A 16,612-nucleotide genomic window follows, 5' to 3' on the forward strand; every position below is an offset into this window, starting at 1 on the left:
ATTAGCCCATCGGAATTTCTCTCTTAATTTCCATCCTATTATATAAAAGCAATCCTGATATTTTGTGTATGAGAACCATTACTTAATTGTAGTAGATAGATATTATTGTAGAGGTAGAGGGTGCTGTATAGATAGCATAGCAATAGCATGTTGAGCCATGTTGCAGAGTACTTGGCTATATGTTGCTTCAGGCAATTCTCCTAAAATTATCCTTTTTTAGCACCTATCCTATAATGCCATACTAACCAATCCTTTTCCCATTCCCTTGCCTACTTTAAAGTATTATTATAAATTAGCGTCAGTGAAATATGGGTTGGTAAGTCTGTACTATGTTCATTCATTAGTCTATAATGTTATGTTATCTTACCCTATGTACCTCCTTACCGGTGTTATTGTGAAACCTCTGGTTGCTGTCCAAATGAGTGGCAGCAAACAAACCACCCAGGGAAGCATGTCCTGACTAAGATATTATATATCCATAGCCAATCCTACCACAAAGTGATCAACAGTGTCAATTTAACCAAAGTAACCTCGTAAGTTTTAAGTAATGCTTGTCGGCCAAGCCATTACAACCTTCTTCCCATAGTTTCTGTAAAAACAGCTTTCCTTTAACACACACTGGACTTATCAACCCTAACGGAACAAAGTTGGACACTAACAAAGAAAGGACCCTATGTTTCGCGGGAACCCAGTCGCTGGGCAATTCTTCCATCCCTTTGAAGGGTTTCAAGCACACCTGATCACTACTGCTATCAAATAACACTCATAACGCAGAAATCTCAGTGGGCTCTTCAACTCCTACCTGTTGATCAAAGGGTTGGATACTACTCGCCCACCCTCTCAATGGCATGATAACTTCATCCAAAACCTGTTTAACAGTTAAATAATTATTCCACATTTCTCCTTTAGTGCAACGGTGGCAATATAATTGTCAACATTAAATGATTTAATTAACTCTTCCCTCCCGGCTCCCCGAAAGCGAGTCTGAAGGACTTGTTGAAGGAGATAAGGACTGGTTGTGATTCCAAATACCACGACCCTGAAAGCAAAGGTAGCTGCTCGTGACGGCGCCTTGTACCACAGGAATCGAGCATATTCGGTGTCCTGTGGATAAAGGAAGGCTTTAGATATTTCAGCGGTTAGTGCGTAGGGATTTACTCTAAACCTTAACTAAACGTCATTTGTAAAGTCGCCTACAGAGCCGTCAGCGGACTCTTCATCGAACGTGTCATTCGCTAAGTCTCCGCTGAGCAAGTTTTCTATGGTGGCGTCCCATTTTCTTCGCCTATACAATTGGTCACGCCTAACGTGCCAGGTCACGAGATTTCAATCATTTAAACTATGTATGTATTTGTTCACCTGTTGTCAATTGTGTATCTTGTATTTCTTTGTTCATAGGCATCAAGATTATATCCATATTGGAATTCCGTCTCTTTTTATATTGTAAAGTGTACTTGCTCGCTGTATATTATTGTTAATTATTATCGACCTCAGGTCACACACAATCTCATTGTCTTTCGCGACACGGCGCCAGTCTGCCACTATATAAACTGCCTGGATCTTGAATAAAGCAGCAGTTCTCTTTTACCTGCTGGTTTTTTTTTTGCACCTCTTACAACTCTACTAAACTGGGACCTGGATACAAGCAATCATTTAAGGTGATTCCTCCCTTCACCTTGGAGGAGGCATTAAACACAATCCTAAGGGGAGTAGTAGAGCTCTCTTTCTTAACATCAAATTGAGGTATGTAGTAGCCTTTTATTCTTGAGTTGACAACTTCCTCTATGAACCCAGCTTTGAGATAAGTCTGAAGAAATTGCTCGTAAGCAGTTCGATAACCAGGATCTCTCTCAGATTTCAATTCTAAACTATTTAAATGTGCAATGGCATTATGGTAATTAACACTTGGATGTTGTTTGTCGTGAAAGGGGAGACTTACTTGATAACCCTGATCAGTTCGTACTACATTGTCTTCTACTTTTGCATGGCTACGTTCTCTGAGATGGAAAATTGCTCTTTGGGACTGATACCATACCAGTCGTATCAAGTTGCCACCATTCATTAACATCATGGGTCTTTTCTACTGTTCAGCAGACATGCAAGGTTTTCATGACAGTCGTGTCAACTCCCTCAAATGCCCACTGAGGGACCTTCCCATACGTGGATACCCATGGATGAGTTATGAAAGGACTGACCAGATCACACTTGTCCATGCTACCAACAAAGTGATTAGAATAATTGGCACCAGTTAGCATATTCACATTTCAATACGTCATTACGAACTTCCTTGTCTGCCATCTTATACCCCTGGTTCTACAAATGTTGCTTTACGTTAACTAAACCCATGTTGTAGATGGGTGTGGTTACATCATCATGTAGTATCAATTTTGTCCTTATTACCTTGTTCCCCACCTGGATTTTACATGAAACCAAATCATATTCCCCACTGATAACATTAGACCTAAAAGGTGCAATATTAAGAGAGACTTTCTTTACTCCTGGCAAGCTTAATTTCTGGGCTGACTCGAAACAAAGCTATGTTGACTCCCAGTGTCCAAAACACTCCAGTTGGAGCCTGGCGGTCCTGGGTACACAAGATGGCTGATGCGATTGGTAACAGTGTCAATGGTAGGCCTGAGTCAGATGCTTGTACTGACTTCACATTCACACGGGGACTTTCATCACTTTTTCTTCTCACTTACTCTACTTACATTAGGACTTTCAGGATTTCTACTGCTACATTGACTTGTTTCTGGTTTAGATACTTGACTTGAACATTTACGTTACTGAACTGCCTGTTAACCACATTTGACAGTCTTGAAAGCATTATCATTGCCAATAATCAAACCATGATGTCTACCATTACACAATTTGCAATTCTGTCTGTTACACTGAATGCTACTATGGCCTTTGCCTAGGCATTTAAAGCACCTACAAGAATACATCAGTTGTCGCTTTCAGTCATTAGCAGTGGTGTGTTTTGTACACAGCTGGCCGAATGCTCACCTTGGCAAAACGGACACATTCTAGCATCAGGGCCCCGGATTATCCAGGGGTTTGAAACAACTGTCTTTGGCCTTACGGACTCATCCTCTCCCTTATGCAATGCATTGTCTGCCAAACTCTGACGAAGTCAAGTCCCTCGAAAAACTCATCTAAAGTGTAATTACACTTTCATAAGTAATCCACTACTCTACAATATGCATCGCCTTGAGAAAGTTTGATTAATCAGACTCAAGACCATTCCCTGTTCCACATCTACTGTACTCAAACGTTTAATTTGTTCTAACAACATGGTCAATTCGGTACGGAAATTTTTCGAATCCACATGGTTGAATTTTGGAACAAAGATATTGGCAAGTCACCGATGCAAAACAACTAAAGTTTGCTGCTGGTTACTGTAGTAACGGTCTAACAACCCTAATGCAACGTCATAGATAGCAGCTGTTACACTTAAAGCCTTGACTACCCTTAAGTGGTTCTTTCTCGAGGGTAGTGTAACAAGCAAATGCTTAAACTTACCTACGTTATCTAGATCACTACGCCTGTTGACATGAACATCAAACAATTCTTTAAAGCTAGCATATTTGCTAATTTCACCACTAAACACAGGTAAAGGAAGTTCTTTCAACTTCGGCAATCTAGTCTGTTGCTGCGATACGCTAGCAAGGAATTCAATTCTGGTAAGGAGAAGGGCAATTACTTTATTTGCTCCATCAAGCACTTGATGAATTGACAATTCAAAGCTTGATTCAAACTTTACTGTACTGGTCAAATAGAGATTTATCAACAGTTGTTCATTGCCTCTAATGCGATCAACTAGATTATGGTACACCGCTGCAGCTCCTGTTTCCAATAGTTCACGATGAGCCTCAGCCACTACATTTGTCACCAGAGCAACCAATGAACTAATTTACAAGTTACTTGCTACTGATACAGCCTCGTCGCTCAAGTTACGTTAAGTTACTACAAAAGTTACGTCAAGTTACCACTACAAAAGTTGTTAAGTTACTACGAAAGTTACATTAAGTTACTTCAAAACAAGAAAGATACTGACGATGGCAGTGGTTCAATTAATTGCTCCCAACGATCATACGAGCACACTCATCCCTTATTAGTCTCATCAGATGATTAATGAAGATCCCATTTACGTGTTGATTGAAGTGGACACCATCTGCTGTCCTACCTACACGATATGCTTCAGCATTCATGGGGAGGTGTCTTACTCTGTATTGTGTGCGCTTTGTACAGTATTTCCTAACGCAGGCATTAAAATTTCTTACTTTGGCATTATACTCTGAAGAGGTGATGTTGAAATGATTCAGTGCAGGATAATCACGCGATTCCACATTACAGACAGTAGTGGTCGCTGTGATCCCTCGTAGCCTCTCTATTACACCCAAGTCTATCCCACGTTGCTTTCGTGGTTTCCTCAGCCAAGTCGTTTCCCCCCAAGTAAACTATTACTAGATCATACCTGCGGTTCCAAAAGGGTAATGCAGGGCTTTCAAAGTGCAAAACTAAGACCACCAGGTTTCTAAAGACCTCTACATCTATACAGTACACCCCCCGTATTCGTGGACTCATGTATTCGCGGATTTCTCTGCGGAACGTGTATACCCATTATTCGCGGAAAATTCACCCATTCGCAGTATTTTTCAGTGAGAAATACTCACTAAATACTGTATTTTCATGACTAAATGCACTTTTTGTGGTAAAACTATTAAAATACTCAGGTATAAGCACTACAATATTAGGTTTTTTTTTTTTTTTTTTTTTTTTTTTTTTTTTTTTTTTTTTTATCATAATAGGCAGTTCTAAGTGTTTTTAGAGGATTTTAAGTATTCGTGGATTTTAGCTATTCGGGGGTTTTACTGTACGTTCATTTTCTGGGAGGCAGGCTGGAAGTTGCGAATGGCCAATGAAAGCTACACGAAAAACCATTACTGGGCATTCCTGATGCTCACCAAATGAAATTATCCAGTTCGAAGGACCAAATGTCAGGAATTTTTACCTCCGACGGACTAGCTCTGAGCCGAGATGTTAGTTGACTTATGATAACCTGGTCTGAAGGGCAAAACCCTCCAAATGTCTTAATAGAAGATCCAGCATGATTCATTTAGGATTGTGCAGTTTTATTACAAAATATATGTTAAATTTGAATAGTCTAATTAAGTTTAAGTATAACCTTAACGACCACGTGGTCAGTCACAAGACACAACTCCAACACAAGGAAATTTTTCTGCTATCGACCCAAAAAGACTACAATTATGTATGTATTTATATTTACATTAGATCATCAAGCAGTACCTCGGATAAACTTTAACCACATCAGGATGCGGATGACAAAGATAGAACGAGATTACATTAGCACACTATGTGAACCAGCTCTTTACTGCAAAGATACGACTTGGCTAGGGAAGTGACAAGACGGAATCAGGACGGCTTACCTTTATGTTGTACCCTCAAGAAAGATGCCTATCACCCCTCTGCAAACCTTGTTGTCACTTCGGTTACTTCTACATTGGGCAATTTATCATAAATTACATTTGATTCTCTTAAAGGAGAGCCATTCAACTACTCAAGGTATTGCTTTTATAGGCAATCTGCCTGACACTAATACTTTTTAAACATATTCAGAAACAAGTGAGAACCACGAACTCGGCCGCCTACTTCCCACTCCCCCTCACTTATCCTGAACATTGTGAAAGATTATCAAGAAAAAAACGGATCCAATTTTTTTTCATGACGTGCTCAGCTAAAATGGACCAACCTCTGAATCAAGCAGTAAAACAGATCTTACGTTACAAATAAGAATATAACATATTAATTGCAAAAACAACGCTTTAATCAATGTAAATGTCAGGGAAATCTTGAAAAATCCTGATGCTACGATACACTAAGGTTTGCTAACCTGAACGGTGTGGATTTTAAGAGTGCTTATTCGCCCATGACTGGAATCTCAGCTCGTTTTTTACGCTTTTAATTTACATATGCGTTTTTACTTGGGGAATTTGTACAATTATATCTTAAGCAAGATCACCAGTGTTATTTGCCAGTCTTGGCCTTGGCAACTGAATGCTATGAAATGGCTGACAGTAATACAAAAAAAACTAAGAAAATGGAAAAAAAAAAAAAAACTAAGAAAATGGAAAGATTACTTACCTTCAGTATTCTTTTTAGTCAAGTTACTGCAAGGCATAATTATACTCGGTTAACGATTAATTGCATTTACTCAAATTAAAAACAATAGTTTACAAATTAATAGCACAGGCACACATTAATAATAATAAATCACCTGCGATTATAAGGATTTGGCAGTGCTGTAAAAGATGAAATTCCTTGTCATACATGGATAGGTCCAGGCCAAAGTATCTAGAGAAAGAGGTAGCATCATCCACATTGAGTGCTGTGGTAACACAAACCAAAATATGATTTTATCTAAGTAACTTACCCAGTAATTACTTAGCTCGAACGGCAGCTTAAATTTTGAAATTCGCGCTAGCGATTCTTTTGTTTTGTGTAGGTGACGAGACCCCACCCACTTTCGGGGTAAGAGAGAGGAACAACTAAGCCAACAGATCAATTTGTTTCTGCCACTGGTATCATTCTCACATCATGTAGACTAAGCAGCTTGGTTTTGACAGTTGTTCTTTCTTCCCATCCAGTGAAGTATTCTTTGTATGGTAGCCTTTCTGCATTGTTTTTAGTTGATTGGATTTTTGTTACTGATTATGAATTTTTAGCTAGTTAGTATGTCAGACACTAGCTCCTCCAGTTTCCGGTATTGCAGTACCCAGTTGACAAAAATCACCAATGACTCTCATACCCTGTACACAAATTGTAAAGGGCAAGTTTGTACCATTGATTTGACATGCGACAAATGCAGGGATTGGCATGAATGTAAATGGAAGACTTTGACTTTTCATTTGAATAAATTAGAGAGAGATCACAAGAGGAAGGCAGCCACTAAAAGCCGGCAAGAAATTAGCTAGTCAGACGACTCCTAAATCTAAGGATGTAGTCATTCCTGCTTTATCTCCTCCTATCGTTCCTTTTTCTCCTGTATCGGTAAATACTCCTAGACCACCTACTCGTGCTTCTATTTTCACACTTCCAAGCCCGGTCACTTCGCCAGCATGGAAAATAAATTTGAACAGAGAATTAATATGGTGGTAGGTATAGTGGCCCAATTAGGGCCATCAATGCATGTCCTTATGGATAAGTTTGATATGAAAAGTGAAACTGAAGTGTTAGTGGAGGAGGTAGCTCTTTGTCCCGCTGATTCTCCTAGGCATCGGTCACTGCCATACTCCCCTGAACCAGGGAGGAGGCATACTGTTAGCCCAAGGGAAGTCATTTGGGTCTGTCCATGAGCAGTCGCCCCCTCAGACCAGCCTGCTGCATCCCAGGTCGCATCAAGAGACAGCAGCTGGCGTCTCGGACATGCATCAGCTCTTGTCTAGTTTGGGAGATTTTTCGCTATACCCTAGGCACCAATGGCACTTTCCCGATGAGTCAAGTCCCTTGAAGAGGCATTCTTCTTCCAAGGATCTAGCTCCTCGACTTCCCAGCAAAAGGTTGAGGGAGCCTCCTATTAGTCCTCAACCCTCTTGCAGTAAGTGGGACATCCCTGAACGTTTCTCCTCTCCTGAACGCCAGGAACGAGCTCCAAGTCACTCCTCTTCATCTAAGAAGCGTCTTCTTTCTGACTCCAAGCACCCCGCCTCTAGTGTACAACGAAGTTCTTCATCTAAGCGCCCGGATTCGAACAAGCCCCCAGTAGCAGCTGAGCGCCATATATTACCTGAACACCTACCTTCAATTAATCTCCCTGAATCGGCTAAGCTTCCTGTAGCGCTCAAGCTTCCAGAAGTGCCCAAGCTGCCTGAAGCTCCCGAACTGCCTGAAGTGCCTGAGCTCCCTGAAGCGCCCTGCAGCGCCCAGTTTCCCTGATGCTGCTGCTCGCAGTAGAGCTCTGACTTGTCGTAGTGCATCGTCTCCTCTGCCTGCCGCCAGTGCTTTGGGAGAGCCAACGAGTGTTTGACATCTGCTTCTAAACTTCAAGCGCCAGCTTGGTCAAGGTTTGGTGACGAATTATCAGTCTGCTTAAAGTCTGGATCCAGCTTTAGTTCCATTTCAGCGTAAGTTGGATAACATTCTGCAACTTCTTCAAGGACCATCCACTGCACTAAGGCACCCCCATCAGATGCTCCCTTGTCTCCAGTTTCGTCTGAAGAAGAGGATTTAGATCAAGATTCTCCAACGACTCCTTACACGTCACTTCTGAAGTTTTTACTCCAGAATTTCTCCAAATTCTTCTCGCCTGCAACTTCTTTCTCCCCGGCTTTGTCTTTCATGATGAGTAGTCAGCCTTCAGACACTGCTAGACTACCCAAGTTGCTTCTCTCGTCATCATCCAAGAAGGCCCTAGTGAAGTGGAGAACTGGCTTTCTGAGAAGAGGGAACAGGGGAAGGCTTGCTTTAGTGCCCCTCCTTCTCGTCTTTCTAGATCTCGCTACTTGATGTATGGTACTGGGGAAGCTCCTTCCGTGGGAGTGGCTGCCTCCTCCCAGGGAACTTTTCTGGCCTCCTGACGCAGGCCATAGATCTGCACTACAATCAGCAAAGGTCTTCTTATCGGCACAAGAGATGGACCACCTCCTGAAAAGTCTTTTTAAGACTTTTGAAGTTTTAAGTTTCACAGACTGGTGTTAGGCGCTCTCGCCAAGAAAGTTCAAGAGCCATTGCTTCCACCTGATTACTCGGAACTTCTGGGTTTTTTCTCCTGCACTGACAAAACAGTCAAGGACAGTTTGCAGGAGATTGCTTCACTATACGCAATGGCTGTGCTCAAGAAAAGGGAACTTTGGGTTTCCTTTACTTCTAAAGGTGTTACTTCATCCCTAAAGTCAGAGCTTTTATTTTCCCTGCTAGACAAACATCATCTTTTCCCACAGACAGCCGTTAGTGAGATTGTTTCTAGCATTCACAAGAAGTCCACACAGGGTCTTCTGACACAGTTGATGAAGCAGCAGAGAGATTGGTCCGCAGTACCCACCAGGACTTCCTCTCCTCTGCTGTCTAGGCCCTTTCAGGTGTTGGGGGCCCCCCCGCAGATAGAGACCTCAATTTAGGCCCAGAGGATCAGTTAGGTTCACACCCCTAGCCATCAAGAAGTCATCAACTAAACCTTCAGCCTGCAAGTGAGACCTCAGTCCTCCTTGCCCCAGTGGGTGCAAGGCTCCTTCTCTTCTGGGAGAGATGGAGTTCGAGAGGGGCGGACCAGTGGGTAGTCAAAGTACTCAAGGAGGGTTATTCTATCCCCTTCAGGGAGAGGCCTCCCTTGACCAACACTCCCGTCATGTTGATGGCTTACTCCGAAGGCTCAGAGAGGTATTCGGCCCTCTCAGAGGAGGTTTCCTTTCTCATCAGCAAGAAGGCCATAGAATTGGTCAGGAACTTCAAGTCGATGGGGTTTTACAATCGACTCTTCATAGTGCCCAAGTCTTCGGGGGATGGAGACTGGTGCTAGACATGAGTGCTTTGAATGCCTTCATAGAGAACACAAAATTCAAAATTTTAACAATACAATCGGTTCTTGCTTCCATCTGTCAGGGTTTGGATGTATTTATTTTTATTTATTTATTTATTTTTATCTATTTTTGTTTATTTTCATTTAGTTTCATTTATTTATTCATTCATTTTTATTTATTTAATTTCATTTATTTTTATTTATTTATTTTGGATGGTTCCCTAGACATGCAGGACGCATATTTTCATATCCCTATTCACGAGGATTCAAGGAAATACTGTACCTCAGGTTTGTCTTCAGGAACCAAATTTATCAATTCAGAGCTCTTTGTTTCAGCCTTGCAACTGCCCCACAAGTTTTTATGGGAGTACTCGCTCCCCTAGCAGGTTGGCTACATCTAGCAGGGGTAAAGATCCTACTTTTTTTTAGAAGACTCGTTACTTTGCTCTCTCACGAAGGATCAATGCATGGAGGACTTACAGAAGATGATTCGCATGACTCAAGATTTAGGACTTTTATTGTATCTCCAGAAATCTCGACTAATTCCCACTCAGAGAATTCTATATTTGCAGTTTCTGATAGACTCGGATTTTTCAGGCTTCACCGTCCCCCAAGAGAGTGGAAGACTATTTAAGGAAGGTGGACTTGTTTCTTGCCCTTCATTCGTGCACAGCAACTCAGTGCATGAGTCTTTTATGCACACTCATTGGAGCAGTTTGTAAGACTGGGGAGACTACACATGAGGCCACTACAGTTTTACCCGAGAGCCTGCTGGGATCAGGAGGTACATCGAGATCTTCACTCCTTTCCTATCTCAGCAGAAATAAAGGAGGACTTGCATTGGTGGAAGTCAGAAGAAAGATTGACGGAGGGGAAATCTCTTCTCCCAGTGAACCCCGACCTAGACTTCTCCGACACGTCGGATCTGGGTTGGGGAGCACTCCTTGGGAACCGAGAAATCTTGGGAATTTGGTCCCCGGAGGAGAAACAGCTTCACATCAACTTACAAGAATTGAAAGCAAATCACCTGGGTCTCGGTTATTGTGCAACAGAAGTCGCAACAAGACAATCACAGTGCATGCAGACAACACCAAAGCCTTGGTTACGTAAGACATCAAGGGGGAACGCACTTATTTTCCCTGTGTGAGATAGCAAGAGATCTGTTGTGCTGGGCAGACCAGAACCAAACCCAATTAGTCACAAGGTTTATCCAAGGTAAATGCAATGTCTTGGCAGACGAACTAAGCTGCCAGGGTCAAATCCAACCTTCGTAGATTACGGGGACAACCGACCCAAAACTTATTTGCAACGTCTCGAAATCACTGTCTGCCTCTGTTCTGCTCCACTGTTCTGGACCCTCTCGCGTGGGCAACAGATGCGATGATTCAAGATTGGTTGAATCTGGACCTTTACACTTTTCCATACTTCGGAATGATAAGGGAAGTTCTCAAGAAGTTCCGCTCTCACAGCAATGTAAGGATGACTCTGGTGGCCCCCTTTTTGCCACAGAAAGAATGGTTCCCAGACCTTCTGGATCTCCTTGTAGACTTTCCAAGGCTCCTCCCTGCTATTCCAAGTCTTCTCAAACAACCACACTGCAGGATTTTCCATTCTGGCCCTGACAGGCTTTCGACTGTCAGTAGACTTGTCCAAGCAAAAGGTTTTTTGTGATCAGCAGCAGAGGCCATTGCCAAATGTAGACGTGCCTCTTCCATCGAGCTCTACCAGGCAAAGTGGAAGTTTTCTAGGGCCTGGTGCAGAAGAAATAGTTTCATCTTCTCAGACATCTATCTCTCAAACAGCGGATTTTCTTCTTTTCTTGAGGACTTCTCAAAGAAGGTCTTCTTCCACCATAAAAGGTTACAGAGCAATGCTCAACTCTGTTTTCCGTCACAGAGGCCTCGACATTTCTGCTAATGAGGATATTTCAGACCTAATTAAGTCTTTCAACATCACCAGACCTAGAAAGGAGGAGAAGTTCACTTCAAATCTAGATGTGGTGCTTAAGTGTTATCAAGTGAGCGCTTCGAACCCAAGCGCTCTTTCTCTCTGAGGGATTTAACTAAGAAGACTATTTTCCTAGTAGCACTGACCACTGCGAAGAAAGTAAGTGAAATTCAAGCAATTGACAGAAGGCTCGGCTTTTCGAACGGAGACGCAATCTGTTCCTTGCTATTAAGTTTTTTGGTGAAGAACGAGAATCCTTCACACCCTTGGCCTCGTTCCTTCACCATTAAGAGCCTCTCTAATACTTTAGGCACAGAAGAGGAAGAAAGAGTGCTTTGCCCGGTGAGAGCCCTCAGGTACTACCTGTACCGAACCGAGAAAATTAGAGGGCAGTTTTCTAATTTATGGTGCTCAGTCAAAAATCCCTCTAGACCTTTATCCAAGGATGCCATTTTCTTCTTTTTGAGGAATCTTGTTATCGAATCTCATCCCCAAGTGGAGGAAAATGACTTGAAAGTCATCAAAGTGAAAGCTCATGAAGCTAGGGCAGCTGCTACATCAGTAGCTTTCAAGCTAAATCTTTCCTTATCCTCCATTCTTCAAGCAACGTATTAGAGAAGCAAGTTGGTGTTTGCAGTGCACTATCTGCGGGACATGGAAACTATTTACGAAAACTGCAGTGCCCTTTGACCGATGTCCGTGGTTGGTGTAGTGACGGGTGAGGAAGTGTAGGAAGTACCCTTTCTTATGTGTGTAGCTCATCGCCTTGTTTATGGTGTCGAGTTCTGGGAAGCCTGGAGGGTACAACAGTGGAGTGCCCACCAATTTTTTACTGTTGGGTAGAGGTAATGTTAATTTTTATGGTGTAGGTGATTCTATTATTAGTTTTTTGTTGTTTTTTGGTACTGTGCCTTGGGCAGAGGCAATGATATGAGCTTTGTTGACCTTCGGTATTCTCCTTCGTCACAAAGTTCCTGCTGTATGTTCTGTCGGCCTTCGGAGCACTCGTTCACCTCAGAGTATCCCACTTCTGTAGAGACAACTCTGACTATACCGTCAAGTCTCTACAGGTCCAGATGAGCGCCAACCAGAGGCAGTAGTTATCTGTGCAGCTCTCTCACCAGGTAAGGAAACAACAAACATTGTCTCAATGTTAGCCTTGTTTAGATCATTAACTTCCATATGTAGATTGTTATTTTACTGTCCACGATTCCCCACCTCCTTTCAATGTGGAATCAGCTAAGCAATGACTGGGTAAGCTACTTACATAAAAATTATATTTTTATGATAAAGTTTTATATATACTTACCAAGTAATTACACATGGAGCCCAACCTCCTCCCGCGCAGGGACTTTTTTGCATAAACAAATTGGTCTACTGGCTTAGTTGTTCCTCTCTCTTACCCCAAAAGTGGGTGGGGTCTTGTCACCTACACAAAAACAAAAGAATCGCTACGGCAAATTTCAAAATTTAAGCTACTGTTCGAGTAGAAACTCTTAGCTAAGTAATTACTGGGTAAGTATATAAAAAGCTTTATTTTGTCATAAAAATTTCATATTCACTTTCAAAGGTAATTTTTATGAACAAATATTTGGTATGGCTATGGGAAACCTCTTTCGTCACTTTTATCTAATATTTACATGGAATTCTTTGAGACTAGACTTATTCCAGGAAATCTGTTCCCTAAGGTGTTTTGGGTTAGATATGTAGATGATTTTGTATAGTAAAAGAAAATGTAAATATTCCTGATTTCTTGCAAACAATTGATAATCTTGTCCCATCCATAAAATTCAAAACAGAATCCCATCCATAAAATTCAAAACAGAATAATAAGAAAATAATTGTATACCATTTTTGGATGTCTTAGTTATTAGAAATAACACCAATTTTTGATTTAACGTTTATAGGAAGTCCACGAATAATTTGTCATTATATTAATTTTTACTCTAACCATGCTAAACAAATTAAGGTGTCAACATTTTCCAGTTAGAATTTGTAGTCCTGAATTTTTGGAAGAGTTTAAAATTATTGATAAAATAGGAGATTCATTGTTACCCTCCATATTTTTCAGAACTTTGTAAAAAATAAAGCAAAAAAGACATATTACAATCCAACCAGTGTTAACAAAGAACTTAAGAATATTCCCTGTTTATCATTTCATCCTAATTTCAATCCTGCAGTGCCCATTTTGTAAACTATTGATATTAACTTAGTATTTAAATCTAATAATATTTTGAGAAATAAACTAATTAAGAACATCCTGCCCAATTTAAACAATATTGTATGCAGTATTCGTTGCAAAGAATGTAATAAGATTTATATTGGTCAAACATCAAAAGGACTAAAAGTAAGAAGCTTCCAACACAAACATGCCATTTCAAGAGGCTTATCAAATAATGGCATTGCGGATCACTGACTTAAGACAGGCCATGCGATGAACTGGGGTAAGTCAACGATAATCTACAAGGTCAACGACCATCAGAAAAGGAATCTGCTAGAAACTGTTTAGTGAAGCTACTTTCACCAGGAATGTTAATCTCCACCCTGGATTATCCCTTGATCCTTTGTCCCTGTCTTTTTTTTGTTTTCAAGAACATGCTGCCTAGATTAAGAAACTGTAACCCCTCCCCCTTTTATTTTTGTACATAAGGCTCTGTCAACTTTGTACTCAGTGTGAACTTGAAGATGTAGAATAAACTATGAAAGTACTTGTTCAAAGTCCCGTTTTCAATGTGTGAGGCTTAGTGCTTGTTTTGTCAATGGAACGATTGTTCCCTATCCTTTTTTGTATACAGAGTTTACATCTGTTGTCTTCGCTTTGGTATCGATAGTCAACTTTGGGTAATCACTGAGTCGGGGTCCAGACAGCATAGCAGCATGGGCATGTTTAACAGCAGGTAGTAGTTACCTGTTGGCCCCTACAGTATTTGAGGATGTGAACTTCTTTCAAGGTCGAGGATGAGTTGATGGCTAACCCTAGTCATCAGTGGAGAGGAGGCATTCCTCTGGTACAGCAGTTTGGCTGTCGCATCGACTCTGCTGTGAACGTCTGTGTTTCGTGGAGATGTTCCTGTTTGCCGTCATGGGGCGGTTTTGATGACTTCACGGCAGTAGTTTGATGGTCATCCTCGATGACCTTTGATAGTCAGCCTCTGTGACCCTTGTTGTGGTCTTGGGCATCTCTGGGTAGATGTTCAGTTTTGCACTGTAGGTGGATTGTGAATTATCACTACAGATATTTATGTATTATGAGTGTAACTGGTATTTATAATAATTTGGGTTATTGTTATTTGTGCTGCTTTAATGATTTTTCAGATATTTGTGTATTTTTGGTTATACCATTATTTGTTAATTGATGTCACTTGTAATCATTATGCTGTCTGTAATCTTTATTATTGTTTGATGTAGCTGAAATGTTGTTCACTTTTATATGGTATTTGTTACTTTTTGCTTGTGTAGTAGTGTTTTATTTTAAAGTAACTAATTTTGCTACATCTTTATTTATGACTGACTCTTTGTGTGATGTATATTTATTGATTTACACCAGACTTCACTCACTTGTAAATATGTATATAACTTATTGTAATAAACTAGTATTAAGGTTGTTTTTGCTCGTTTTGTTGTTCCCCTTTCCCTGTTGTTGTCTCGGCTTCTGCCAGTCTTTCCAGTCCATTTCTCTGGAATTGATGATAGAACCTCATGAACCCAGGTGTGGTTCATAACATTTGGCGACCTTGCCAGGATTTAGTCTGTTTTGGCTGGCGGGGTTGTGGCAGCCTCGGTGAGGGGAGTGAAGAAATAAAATTTTTGTTGTAAATTTTTTTTTTTTTTTTTTTTTGCTGGGTGAGGAAGTGTGAGGCTTAGTGCTGGTTTTTGTCAATGAAAAGATTGTTCCCTATTTGAAAGTGTACTCCTTTTCCCAGTGGAGCTTATTTTTTGTTAACGGAGTTTATGTCTGTTGTCTTCACTTGGTAGCGACAGTCAAGTTTGGGTACTCATCGAGTCCGGGTCCAGACAGCATAGCAGCATGGACGTGTTTAACAGCAGGTAGTAGTTACTTGTTGGCCCCTACAGTATTTGAGGATGTGAACTTCGTTCAAGGTCGAGAAAGAGTTCGTGGCTAACCCTAGTCATCAGTGGAGAGGAAGCATTCCTTTGGGACAGGAGTTTTTTTGTCGCATCGACTCTGCTGCGAACGTCTGTGTTTCGTGGAGATGCTCCTGTTTGCCGTCATGGGGTGGTTTTGATGACTTCACGGCAGTAGTTTGATGGTCAGCCTCTGTGACCCCTGTTGTGGTCTTGGACATCTCTGGGAGATGTTCAGTTTTGCACTGTAGGTGGATTGTGAATTATCATTACAGATATTTATGTATTATGAGTGTAACTGGTATTTATGATAATTTATGTTAGTGTTACTTTTTGCTTGTGTAGTAGTGTTTTATTTTAAAGTAGCTAATTTTGCTACGTCTTTATTTATGACTGACTCTTTGTGTGATGTTGTATATTTATTGATTTACGCCAGACTTAACTCGCTTGTAAATATGTATATAACTTGATTGTAATAAACTAGTATTAAGGTTATTTTTGCTCGTTTTGTTGTTCCCCTTTCCCTGTTGTTGTCTCGGCTTCTGCCAGTCTTTCCAATCCATTTCTCTGTAATTGATGATAGAACCTGATGAACCCAGGTGTGGTTCATAACAGATGTAAAGGTATGAAATAACCACTTGAAACATAGGCCAAGAAAAGCTTGCTACAAACCCCAGCTCAAAAAAGGAAGCCTTGAGTGTCGACTTAAAACCTTTGGACCTACCAAAGCAAGTACAGTATTTCAAGAAAGCTGCAGTGGATAAAATGGAATACGTGTGCAATGCAAACATTTCAAGAAAGCTGCAGTGGATAAAATGGAATAGGTGTGCAATGCAAACATTTCAAGACTGCGGTGGGTAAAATGGAAAGTGGAATAAAATGGAAAGCTGCAGTGGAGAAAATGGAAAATATGCACTCAATATTTCAAGAAAGCTGCAATGGAGAAAATGGAAAAATGTGCAATGCAAACATTTCAAGAAAGCTGCAATGGAGAAAATGGAAAAAATGTGCAATGCAAACATTTCAAGAAAGCTGCAGTGGAGA

This window comes from Macrobrachium rosenbergii, chromosome 6 (assembly GCF_040412425.1).
Source record: "Macrobrachium rosenbergii isolate ZJJX-2024 chromosome 6, ASM4041242v1, whole genome shotgun sequence".
Taxonomy (NCBI): Eukaryota; Metazoa; Arthropoda; class Malacostraca; order Decapoda; family Palaemonidae; genus Macrobrachium; species Macrobrachium rosenbergii.